A 13,188-nucleotide genomic window follows, 5' to 3' on the forward strand; every position below is an offset into this window, starting at 1 on the left:
GTTTAAATCTGGAAAAATAAATAAATAAATAATAAAATAAAAAGAAGGTGGGAGAAAACATTTCACAAATGAACGCCCAATGCTGCTCAATTGTGCTTCCTTTCCTTTCGAAAAGCTCAACCGAACCTATAGGCCTGTTTACATTTGGTAGACAACATGCTTCTCTTTCTGACACATGGCCGGTTAGCTCAGTTGGTTAGAGCGTGGTGCTAATAACGCCAAGGTCGCGGGTTCGATCCCCGTACGGGCCAATCAATTTTAGTATTGACGCGTTCAGAAACTCTATACCCTACCCAGGCCTATGTTTTCATTTGGTAGACCACATGCTTCGATTTCTGATAGATGGCAGGTTAGCTCAGTTGGTTAGAGCGTGGCGCTAATAACGCCAAGGTCGTGGGTTAGATCCCGGTACTGGCCATGTACCATAATTAAAGTTTTTTTTTTTTTAACAAAATTTTATGCGGAGCACTTCCGCTTTAACCTGGCAGTAGCCGGATTGATATTGCGCTTCCCTCATTAAGCGAAGTGCGCATTAAGTTTGCGCATGCGCAAGGGAAAAAACGAGGCAACCAAGTACCCTATCAATTTGAATGGCGGAGATTAGAGTGGTGACAATCTTTGCCTAACTGTACACTTTAAAGCTTGCAAGTCAACTTTCCAGATATCAGTATACCACATGCTGTGCATGTTAATAAAAAAACAGCAACTTTCCAGCCGTTGAAACGTTTCTATCAGAGCCGATTCCATCGGATCCAATTCATTTTAAATGACCGTTTGGTAATTTTGCCTACCCACAATGCACCTTGAATTTGAGATGCGCACTTCGCTTCTCGGGAGTTTGTGAACTCACAAATGCCGCGAGAATTCATCTTGCGAGAGCAAGTTTATTTCCGAGTGTGACATCTCTGTTTCCATATTATGCTGTCTTGTGAAAGAACATATTGTTGTTTTGTGTCCCCGAAGCTTCGGGAAAAGATTAAAGATAACATTTATAGTATAAAATAATTTTAGAGTGACAAAGTTGAATGGTATTGCCTGCTGCACACCTGAAGAATAGGACCTCTCATCATTGAATACTAATGCCACAGCACAGTAGCTAGGAATCACTGGGCTAGTAAGTGGCAAGTAAGCGTAAGGTAGCATGTTTTCTTGTTTTGCTAACACTGTAATATTATGATGAAGTGCATTTGTATGAGTTCTGTGTTCAAGGCACTCTAGCTGTGTTGTGAGAAGCTGCCATGTCTTCAATGAGTCTTTAGGTGAGTTGAATTTGTCACATTTTGTCTTTCTATTCACAAGAGGGCAATGCAAAGATTGGATTGTGCTTATTTGGCAAGCACAATGGAGTAGATGCCACGGACTTCCGACTTCCGTAAGTCACACACTCACGCCATTTCCGGCCACTGCTGCGACACGCAAGCTGCGTCCCAACACTCGCACCAGCACCCCATATGCCCTCCTTCCGCAGGCTCCCACCAATGGGCGCGAGCGCGCACGGTGTCATCTCTGAAATGCTTCGGAGAACTGAGACAGACACACTTACACACTCGTACTCATCGAGTACGCCAAAAACAGCAACTGGAAACAGCGCAAGTTGTGACACACGAATTGATGTATGTTGCAGCTGACTGTAAAATCAGAGCTTTCCCCCTCTTGCTGAATTAGAGTATGTAAACATTACCAAAAGAAAGTAGTAAGCTGTTGCGTGCCATTGGTAGCTGTATGTGCTAAGTCGATATGGCTCTGCTAGCTAGCAACCAATGTTAGCAAAGTCCTTTTCGTAATTATTAAGGTTCGATGGGAGACGTAAAGCTTGAAACACCCTTTGAAGCAAAATTACTGCATTCATTCCTATGTAAACAGTCTGGCTTGAGGAAGCCATCCTGGATGTCTGTCACCCTCCAGACGCCCCCGCACGTTGAGTATTTACAACCAGTATCAATTATGCATCAGCTCATCTCCTCTCATCCATTCATCCTACTTTTAAAACAGAGTGATGGATGGGCGCTCGGTAGCGCTGCGAGCTTCGAGTCTGTGCAGTAGGGGTGTCACGATTCGCCAACTCCACGATTCGATTTAAATTTCGATTTTGGGGTCACGATTCGATTTTTTTTTTTTTTTTTTTTCTTCTCCGCTCCCCCACTTTATAACACAGAGGCATATGCTTCTGTAGGCTAAGGCTAGTCTATGATCATTGGTTCTATTCATTGTACAGTAAATCTTATTTCAAAAGATCGGCTACATATAGGTGATGCAATTTCCATATTATTTTTGTGTAAATTTATGTAATATATGATAATTGACATTAGGCAGGAATGATCAAATTCAAAGAATTTATTTACAATATAAAGTTAACCGTCTTGTTCTTACTGAAGTGTAAAATAAAAAATAAAAAAACAAAAACAAAAAGTCACAGTGGGTGCCTGCCATCTATTGACTGTTTTTGGTTACAACAGTGTGCTGTGCGTTCCTCTTAAAATAATGTGCAATGTGCAACAACAACAAAAAATATATTGTATCCAAAGTCATGGAACAAATACAGCCTGAACAAACTATATCCCAACATTTACAGTTGCTGGGCATACTGTAGCGTGGTTCAAGTACACTAATTAAATGTTTGAATCCAGCGTTTTCCAAGGCTGCAGGTCTGCTGCTATAAATAGACCTATGGATCTGGCGTTTCGCGCGAGCTGAAGTGTGTGGAAGTTTCACTGTAAATGAGGATGAAATAGTTGGTTGGACCGTTGTTTTCCCACTTCTAGTTGAATTTGATAAATCTAAATCTTTGTGATGCCTGCGTAAATGTCCCGTCATGTTTGTCGTGTTTCCCGTTGTTACGGCTGGCGGCTCGGGCCATTCAGTTTGAATGCGCCAGCGCGACACTCTGATTGGAGGACTGTGCCAGCGCGACACTCCGATTGGACGACTGTGCCAGCGCGACACTCCGATTGGACGACTGTGCCAGCGCGACACTCCGATTGGACGACTGTGCCAGCGCGACGCTATTGTGTATCCGTGTATTATACCCCTATTAGTTATTGTTTCTCCTCCGTTCTGTCAGTTCTGTCAAATGCGGTTATTATTTGTTCACCTTCCACTTTCACTCCCTTGTCAAACCCCTGCCTGAAATTTCAATTAAAACTACTCAGATGTTAAAGTCGACCCGTGTTTATCTACTCTATATTTTCTGTTATTGTGTTACTTCCCTTCCCCTTGACGAGCCGGGCGTAACACCGTGGCCGAGTACAGTACGCGCACATAGCATATCTTGCAACTGTGGTCTTTTTATCGACAACGTGAACGTTGTCGACATAACTCACCGGGAACGCAAAATGTTTCCAAACTGGTGACGAGAGAAGCGGGAGCGGCTTGAAGCACCATTGCTGTGTCTGTCCGCGCTTGCCATCATGACTGCAGGAGAAGTCAGCTAACAAGTGCCGTTAGCTAGTAGCTGAATGGCTGCGTCTCATTTGCTTTCCTGGGAGGTGGCGGTGGCGGCGGTGGCGGCGGGCGCGGGGGGGGGCATCGAATCGTGTGTCCTCTCTTCTATTTCGATGCTCGAAATCGTGACGTAATTTCGATCGATTTCGATAAAAAATCGAAATCGTGACACCCTTACTGTGCAGTAACTTGTGGAGCAATTTAGCAATGGAGGCTTTTGTCTTCTTTCCAGCTGTCTGCACTTTCATACCAGCTGCAGACAGGAAGGGGTGGGGTGCTTGCGCGACGGGCCTCATGGGAAATGTTCGATGTGCATCCAGGTTTATTCTCTGATGACAGGGTGTCACCATCACTTGTCAACCACCTTTGAGGTGGTTCTCTTTAACCAGCTGCGCCCCTTAATGAAGCCTCCTCTCTTATTTGTTTCTCCAATTTACGGTTTTGTCAGGATTCGTACTGCTCAACTCATGTGGCTGACAGCTCGTTTAGATTCTACCTTTAGCTAAGCAAAACATGTTATCTGCTCCAGCAGTCTCAACTTGTGTTTGGTTCACTTGTTTCACAGTTTTTCTTCATCTGAGTCACAGATACACTGAGAGCGTGATGAATACTGCTCTTTTCATCTTGACACACAGAAATATGTGTTCTCGACATGTCAAATGGAAAAATGAGCCATGAGAATGTGGACAATGCACTCGATATTACACCTGAACAATCTGATTTAAAAAAAAAAAAAAAAAAACTGCCTTAAAAGGCAGAAATGCATGGTCATAAATGACCAGAATGGATCTCGCTGGGTTTCCGTATACTTTCCAATGAAGAGATGGTGTTATGTCCCTAAAGTGACGACGTAATCCAAATTTGTAATTCGGAATGCCCTACTCTATCACTAACATACAAACCCTTCATCTTTTTGGAAAAAAAAAAAATCATCAGAATGTCATAACTGAAAGTAGAGAGATCATTTGAGGCTTACACTAGACGTTCGTGTCGTCAAATTAAGGTGTGAAGACAAAGTAGGGTTTCAAAGGAGGGTTTGGATTTCACACAGAGGCCCAATTTTTAACAGTGGCTACTAACCTGGCAATAGCCAGATGGATATGCGGTTCACTCAAGTGGGAGTTCCACGCAATATCCATCTGGTACCTCTTCACAGTAATTTGGTCGGGTCAAGGCGGGACATTCTGTACAATAATTCGAGCTGATTAGACGATGCGTCATTCTATACGTTTGTTTTTTAACCAATCACGGCCATGGGTGAAAATTTCCTCTTCGTTCTTGCCAAAGGGGGGAAAAGCACAAACATCTTACCAGTTAGAAATGCACGAAGTGCCCCTCGCTGTTCAACATTCAACAAGGAAGCGGTGAGTAATTCTGTAAGAACAGAATTAATTGCAGCGTCCATTCGTCCATGTTAGGTTTGTTTGTTAGCTCCGGCACTGGTTTCGTCACAGTTGCATAACCCGCCCCCAAACACAATGTCGCTCTGTGATTGGTGGTTCGTAACGGCGGTTATGAGGGGGAGCGGTACAAGATGTATTCTCCAGGGTTTGTGAACTCACAAATAACACGATAATTCATCTTGCGAGAGCAAGGTTAAGTGACTGCATAATGTAGGTGAAAAATTCAGCTGTTAGAATGTGTGTCCTTGGGTTTTCAAAGTAGTGATAGACCGATATGGTTTTTTCAAGGCCGATACCGAGACAGATTATTCGTAAACAAGGAGACCGATAACCGATATTTCAAGCCGATATTCAATTTGCAATATAATAGAACAAATATATATATAAAAACAATATTGACAATTTGTTAACAAAAATTGCAGCGCTTCCAGGGTCATTAGCATGGGTTAAGCTAAATTAAAATAATAATAATAATAATTAAAAAGCAAGTAAATAGCTTCCCAAGTTTTCTAAAATTTCAACATAATTTCTTGATTTAATTTTTTAAAATAAAAAGTGTAAGTGTCAGTTTTTTTTTCTTAAATAAATGAAAAGTTCCCCATATCTCACGGAGTGACAAATGCATGCTAATATAGCTAATTTGGGGGTTTTGTTCGGGTTCGTAAAACGTTACAAAAGATCTTCGCAGTGAGAAATTGTCTGAATATGTTCCAAATGTGTTTACGATAAATAAAAACTGACTGAATATCTTAAAATTCCTGATGAAAACCACAAATTCGTTACATTCACAAGTATTCACTGCTCAGTGAGATACCAGCTTTATCGGCCTTCAGATTTAAAAAATGGCCGATGCCGATATTTGTCAAAATGCCAAATATCGGCACCGATAATCGGCCCGGCCGATAATCGGTCTATCCCTATTTCAAAGCTTCAGGGCTTTAAGGTAGTGTTTGAAGGGAGAGCTAGGTTTTTAGGTACAGCCGCAAATTTTAACAGCTGTTATGAAATTGAGTTGAAAAATTCAACCTTCAGAATGTGTGTCCTCGGTTTTAAACGTGACCTCTCCGAAAGCTAATGACATGGCTTGTATGAGCAATCACGGAGTGCATGTCAATGTCACTTGGAGTTTGTCACTGCTACTGACATTGGATCAGCTTGGAATAAATGATCAGCGACACAAGCAATCACATTTTTCTTCAGGTCGATGGACATCGTGCATAAAATTACTCTCGGAGTTCAAAATTAATCCCACATTCGGAGCGTGTCTTCAATGATAAAACAGTGTGTGTTTCTCTAAGGACACAGACACAATTCACACCCTCTTTTTGCCTCTATTAACTCTTTTACTGCCACACATTATCAAAACAACACAACCTCCACAGTGCCAGCTGATTTTGCCGATTACGAGCATTCAGCAGATTTCATCCGTCATGTTTCGTTGTAATTCCATAAACTGGCAGCCCATTGAAAAGAGACACAATGCTGCCATCTACTGGCCATAGTTAGTTGGTGTTTTTGATTCCATAACCCATTGACCAGGCAGCGCTGCACTTAGACGTTGCACTTAACATTGATAAAAAAATAAAATTAAAAAAATATAAAGTAGATGAAGTCATTTAACGTTTATGGCAGCATACATCGTGATTTTACCAATCGTCATTAAACGTTTTTGGCATTCAAGGAGTTAATATGTCACACCTTGTGATGATAATGAATTGATCGCTTCTGACAGTGACGTTCAGTCAAGCATCCGTCATCAACTGTGGCTGCGTTAAATGGATGCAATTTTGTGTCTCCTGTCTACACTTATTGCACCTCTGGCCTGTTAAGACCAGTTTTAGGGCTCACCAAAAATACTTGAGCATTTTTGGAGAGGAAGCTTCACACAGCCACAACGAATCAGTTGCCTCCATCTAACCCTGTCCTCTGCCTCCTCTGCTCTCACACCAACTACATTCATGTCCTCTTTGGCCCTGTGGTCTCAGGTCATCTCCATTTAGTTGCTGGAAACATGACTTTAGCAGTTTGAAGGTTAAAAGCTGCGTATGATCTCCAACCTTTTATATTGTCCGCCAAGGTCAGCAGTTTGAGCAACCCTCTCTTCCGAGGTCCATTGCGATGCGTGCTTAAAGCCCTGATCTGCTTCCTCTGCTTTTTCAATCATCTTAATGGTCCATGCTTCCGTCACCATAATTTACCAACCAGCACCCGCACAGAAAAACCCGACAGTCAAAGCAACCTTGTGTGTTGCGCTTCTTTGTCGCTTTTCTTAAGAACAATTTTTGTTCTAATCCATCTTTCAGTACGATCTTGTGAAGAAAAATTGCAAAGCAGCATAGCAATGAAACAAAGAAGGCCATATGCTGAGGAGCAGTATTATACATTTATGAGCAGAGCTTTCACATCCATCCCCATGCGATTTCATTTCACATCTCATTTGTTTCTTCAGGCGGCGGTTGCGCTTCATACACGGAATGTTTTTAATAAGGTGTGACACAATCAGATGCTGTAAATTACATATCACCTTCCACAAAGCGGGCATTCCACTGCATAAAGCTTCAGCTATATTTTGCATTCAGGCGTCGAAGCATTCAATGAATAAATGCCTTTCTGACTAATGACTAAATGTGACAAAGAACAGTCAAAAGAACGGATTATGTTTTAATCTCCATGGGGACATTCTGTTGACGAAGTGGTGTAAAATTGGTCGTTTTTAAATATAGCCCTTGTACAGCCACACTAATATTATTTGATCGTTGGGGATTCCTGATCCTAGGAGTTACTTTCAAAACTTTATCCAGCCAGCTATTTTCTATACCACTTGTCACGTGTGTGACATTCTCACAATTCTGTTGTTCAACATTTTCACTTACCTTCTCAGAGATACCGAAGCAATTGCACCACATCACGTGTTTTTGTGAGCTTGAAGCCCGGAAGAACAAAAAGACTTGTGAGAATGTCACACACGTGATGGGAGAATTGCCCTATAGGCGACATTCAAATGATATAATTTACTAAACTAAACTGCAAACTATGTACAGTTCATCTGTCATCCTTGGCATTTTCGTTTGAAGTCTCCTCTGTCAGCAATAATATGCCAGCTGTCACACTGACATTGAAGTCTTTGAGCATCATATTTACAGCTGAGCTCTGTCATTTTCTACTGTCTCTCAAGTTCCTCGCGCTGCTTGCGAATGCCACCATCACACCTGAGATGAGGTTAGGAGAAAGCAGGGAGTGGAAGTGATAGGACAGAATGTAACCCGTCGCGTGAGGCCATAAAGAGGAACAAATAGGAAAGACACAGCATCTACGCCGGCCATATACGATACTATTCAACAGTGAAGACACGAGATGTGGTTAAAACAGACTGTCGAGGATTGGTAATAAGGGTGAAAAGTGTACTATAATTCTTGATCCTTGGGATAGTTTGGTGCTAGCATGTCACAGACATTTATACTATCCCTCGGAAGTAGAAACCATATTGTAATTTGTGGGGAAAAAGTTCTCCTGAAAGGTTTGTTCCACCATCCACTCAATTTAAAGCTCTGTAGTAGTGTTGTGTTTACCGTCTCTACTTAGCAGACTAACGCACACATCACAAAGTCATGATGTAATGCAAGTGCTTGTCAGCATGCTTGTGTGCCACTGAGGTGTTACACACCATGACAGAGTAGCTTGGAAGACTGTGACGAGCTGTCAGACAACATGCTGAATGTGCAGCAATAATCAAGGAAAGCACCTGAGATATTGCATTTGTCAAGCATTTTTGCAGGTTAATCATCAATTCTGTTGTTGGAGCCAAAAAAATCAGAATAAAAATAGTGACTATGTAACAGAGAGTAAAACGGGATCCATTGCAAGTAAACCCGCCCAAGAAATGTGGTCTCATAATTAATGACAGTGTGATGTGAATATGAGCTGATGAAGCAGAGTATAATTCACATCATGATCCACGTTTGTGCTTTCAACACCAGCAGAACTAATTAGCAGTGAGGGACTTGAGATATGTTTCAATTGTTGACAGCCTTTAATTACATTAATTGTCTATTTAGTGTGCTGTACTGAGAGAGCCACTTTCATATGCTGTAATATGGAAATGTGTCCTGCTTCATCCATCCATCCATCCATCCATTTTCTTGACCGCTTATTCCTCACAAGGGTCGCGGGGGGTGCTGGCGCCTATCTCAGCTGGCTCTGGGCTGTAGGCGGGGGACACCCTGGACCGGTTGCCAACCAATTGTCCTGCTTCAGTGTTATGAAAATAATTTGTGCTTTCGCTAAACCCTAATTAGAATTTGGAATTTTGAGCAAGCTTAGAGTCAGACCGCTACAGCATCATCTAAAAAACACAAAAATCAAGAATTATAGAAACTGATTTTTTTTTTTTTTTTTTTTTTTTGCAGTGGTGAAATTCTCACATCTTAAAGCTACTGAACGTAGAATATTCCATTTTGAATCGCTACTGCCACCTGTTAATGAAAAATTAAACTACACATACCATTTTTTTTTTAATTGACAAAATTGTAATCAAAAGCCAAACATGTCAAATACAACACAAAATAATCATCACACAAACAATAAAGAGAAAGGGAAAAAAGAAAAAACAATAACAAAATAAAAGTTGCCAGGGGTCTTAAACTAAGAAATATTAAAAATACCAAAATGAGAACACAAAATCAAAGTCTTGACAGCCTTCTTATTTTTGGAAGTAGAAATGGACTGAAAATATACATCAATCTCTTTCATAAACAGAAAAAAAATAGGTTTCGATTTTGCACATTTACATTTATGAATATAAAACTTAGCAAGATCAATTAACAGATTAATCAAATAATATTCTTTTTCAAACAAACTGTCATAGTTGAAAACCCCCAAAAAACACGTTCAGCAAAGAAAGCACAAAATTACAACAGATAATGTCCAAAATATATTTACACACATACCATTCTTCATAGTCACAACGTGCAGATGACGTCACATTCCGCAGACACGGGGCAGGAAATTCGAACCTGAATCCAGTCTGAAAACTAATGGCCAGAGTCTTGCAGGAGTACCTACTGTGAAGAGCGAAGGTGTTAATCTACTCATTTAAAGATGTTTCAGTTATAGATGGTCAAATAAAAAGGATATCGTAAAGATATTCTGGGGGAAAAGTTCCTTATAGGGCAGATTGGGCGCAGGATCTTCCACTTAATAGCACTTTTCCACCTTTGCAGTGAGCTAGCCTCAACCATGGCCCACATCTGCTCGACCATCGACAAGCCTTGCTTGTGGCATATCGTCAAACAAACACAACGCCGAGAAATCAAGTAAGTGCCCCACGCAACAATCGCTAATCTTTGCATCCAACAGAAATCTTCTCAAGGTCAACATTGCGTGATCGGACGGTGATCCCATGCAGCATTTCATCACCGAAATACATTTAGCAAATGACACTGCCAAACACGAATACCTCACAAGTTTTCAAATTATCTGAATAGTATTATTTGTATGGCATTATTTCCCGTAACTTCCTGGTGAGACTGTTGGCTAATATTTTGAAGTGATTGTTTTGTTTAGGAATCTCATCCAGCCTAGCTATCGTGTCACTGGCTGAGAATTGGATATCATGGTACCTATTATTACCCATTTTCTATTATTATATTACCTACTCCCCATTAACATTTTTACTTTGTGTTTAATTCCTATGGGAACACGTTACTTCTATTACTTTTTCAGAAGTAACATAACCTTGTGATCTCTGGTCAAAATCCAGTGCACATCATGTGGTGTATTTTCTTATGTAGGATGGAAGGAGTCAGAGAGGCTTGGCCCAGGCCGCCGCATCATCCTATCAGCTGTAATCAAATCAACTTTTAGTGTACAAGTGTGGGTGTGTGCACCGTTGAATGGGCTATGGTGGAGCCTGCGGATTAAAGAAGATTAAAGATTTAAAAGGCGGCAGGGTATGTCGATTTGAACTGCAAGAACACTGCATCAGTTCCATGACTGAGAAACTGTGTTTGATTATGCATGTGAGTGTGATGATGTACGACCTTGCAGGAACTGGCGTCAGTGTGGATGATGAAGCGGGGGGTGGAGGCTGACAGTCTCATCCGGCAACACCGCATGGCGACCTCCGCTGACTACGAATGTCCTCCATTATAAGACCTTGTCGGGTACTACATAAAGCAGGTTAACGCTAGAATTTTGTCAAGCACCATATGTGAAAGTTTGTTCTTTTGTTTCACTTTACAGATCATATTACTAATTTGCTACTGTTAGGTTTATACTGATGGATTTAATAAATAAGAAAAAATATGTTTTTAAAAATGCATACTACACCTTTTACCATTAAGAAAAAAATTCCACATGTGGCTAATTTTTAAGTTATCCAAGCAAAGGTGTGAAATTGGATTTGTCAAGTGGGGAGCACTCTTATAAGGAGCTGGTGTGGTTGGCTAGTTTCCACCTGCCCACCAATTATATTGTTCGTTCTGCACTATTTGAGCTTATATAATGTTACAATAATGCTCATAAGTGGATGAGAACTGTTGCGTTAAAAGGGAAATTTATCTCTTAAAAAATAAAAAAATAAATGTGTTTACACCCCACCAGCCAATCGCAGAGCGGGGGTGTGGCTTGTCGCAAACGGGGCCGGGCATACGTGTCAGCTGCGTGACGTCACTCCCGCGGCAATTTGAAAGCGTGCACGGATTTTTTTTTGCGACACGCCACACCCCCGCTCTGCGATTGGCTGGTGGGGTGTAAACACTGTCTTTCCACAGAAACGGCCCGCTGTTTACAAAACAAACACAAAATGGCAAAATACAGGCTGGGGGTGTGGGGGTTTAGGACAAAATCACTCCCACACGTTATGAAAAGCTCATATCTATAAATTGAGAAGTAGTTTGTTTGTTTAAATCCTGTATTTAAAAAGTGCATTTTCCTGAGTGAAACCGGCAGACAGCCCCTTAAAAAAAAAAAAAAAAAGGTAGTATACTTTTCCCAGTCCATAAGCAGTGTCTACTGTAAAGTGTGTTCCCTAAGCACTGAGGTGTGTCTTTTATTCTGTGTTGCAGTGTTTAATTGAAACCCAATATGTGAGATTAAAAATAGCTTTTCACTACTCCCACTAAATGAGATTAACTAGACCAGAAAATTAATTGAGAAATACATCAGAAAATATATAAAATTCATGAACGCTGAACTGTTCACACATCGGTCGTGACGTTAGATTAACCTGCAAAAGATCTATAAGAGCTATAAGAAGAGCGTTTTCTTATTTGTTTTTTATTTTTAATTTTTTTACATATATACCTTCTTTTCCTCAAATAGTGGCCATCTAACACATCCACCAGGAAGATGTTCAAAGCATTTTAGTTGTTATTGTACGCACATGGACATTAAATTGGTAATAATTGCTGAGCCCATTTGAACTTTGCTAACCAAAACAGGAGCACCTACCAAAGCATATAAACAATTTCTCAGAAGTAAAGAGGCTTACGACAAGTTGTAACAAGTTCCATGCACAGTATGAAAAACATATCTTACGTTGTGTGTAGATGGTTCTAGCAAATTCTCCGCAATAGTTTTTTTTAATTGCATTTGTAATTAACAGTTTTACTTGACATGAATTAACACATATTCTTGTGGTTGTCATTTTCAGTGGTGCTTTACGTGAATATTCAAAGGAGCGCTCAGTAGGATAGTGCAGTGACGACACTATAATCTACAAACACGACACATTGGCTGTCATCAGATTGTGCAGGTCTAGCTAATATTGTGGCAGGTGAAGGTATGATTGACTGCACACGTAGATAGGTCATGCTACTGCGTAATGATATGCTCTACAGCTAAGTCACATTCAATCAACGTGTGATATTACAGGTCATGTGAGAAAATGAAATGCTGCGATAACAAACAAGATGAAGCTTTTCATTACTGTGAGCTGTGTTGATGCCAGGAAAGTGTCATTGCGGTGAGCACGTGTCCGTTAGCTGTAGCAGATCATTATTTTAGTGTATGTGTTCAATGAGCACACACTTGTGTTGAATAGACTCGCGCGGAGGGAAATTGTATTTTCATCATTTCATTTCAACCCAGCTGACCTTTTATTATCTTACCTTGTGTGTCAAGTTGTCCTAGTGGGGGAATTGAATTAGAAGCCATTGCGGTCACTAGAGGAGCACATTTAGCGTCGTGCTCATTTATACAGTGTCATCGGGAGCAGGTCAGCAGGATCATTAAAAGGAACCGCATGCACGCTGCAGATTCGTTGGTTATTCTCGTCCAATCGAAAAGTCAATAAAGAGCTGTTTGGCTCACATGTTCAAATCCCCCTTCTACTTAAGGCATGGTG

General features: G+C 40.9%; 1 long non-coding RNA gene and 2 other non-coding genes across 3 annotated transcripts; all 3 read left to right on the forward strand.

The window, feature by feature from the left end:
* Positions 1–177: 177 nt before the first annotated feature.
* trnai-aau (transfer RNA isoleucine (anticodon AAU)) lies at positions 178–251 on the forward strand. Its single transcript has one exon. It is a non-coding gene; the product is annotated as a tRNA-Ile (tRNA).
* Positions 252–344: 93 nt separating this feature from the next.
* Positions 345–418, forward strand: trnai-aau (transfer RNA isoleucine (anticodon AAU)). Its single transcript has one exon. It is a non-coding gene; the product is annotated as a tRNA-Ile (tRNA).
* Positions 419–10,064: 9,646 nt separating this feature from the next.
* Positions 10,065–11,000, forward strand: LOC144018941 (uncharacterized). Its single transcript, XR_013283556.1, has 3 exons — positions 10,065–10,156; positions 10,634–10,792; positions 10,890–11,000. It is a non-coding gene; the product is annotated as an uncharacterized LOC144018941 (long non-coding RNA).
* Positions 11,001–13,188: the final 2,188 nt, after the last annotated feature.

This window comes from Festucalex cinctus, chromosome 5 (assembly GCF_051991245.1).
Source record: "Festucalex cinctus isolate MCC-2025b chromosome 5, RoL_Fcin_1.0, whole genome shotgun sequence".
Lineage (NCBI taxonomy): Eukaryota > Metazoa > Chordata > Actinopteri > Syngnathiformes > Syngnathidae > Festucalex > Festucalex cinctus.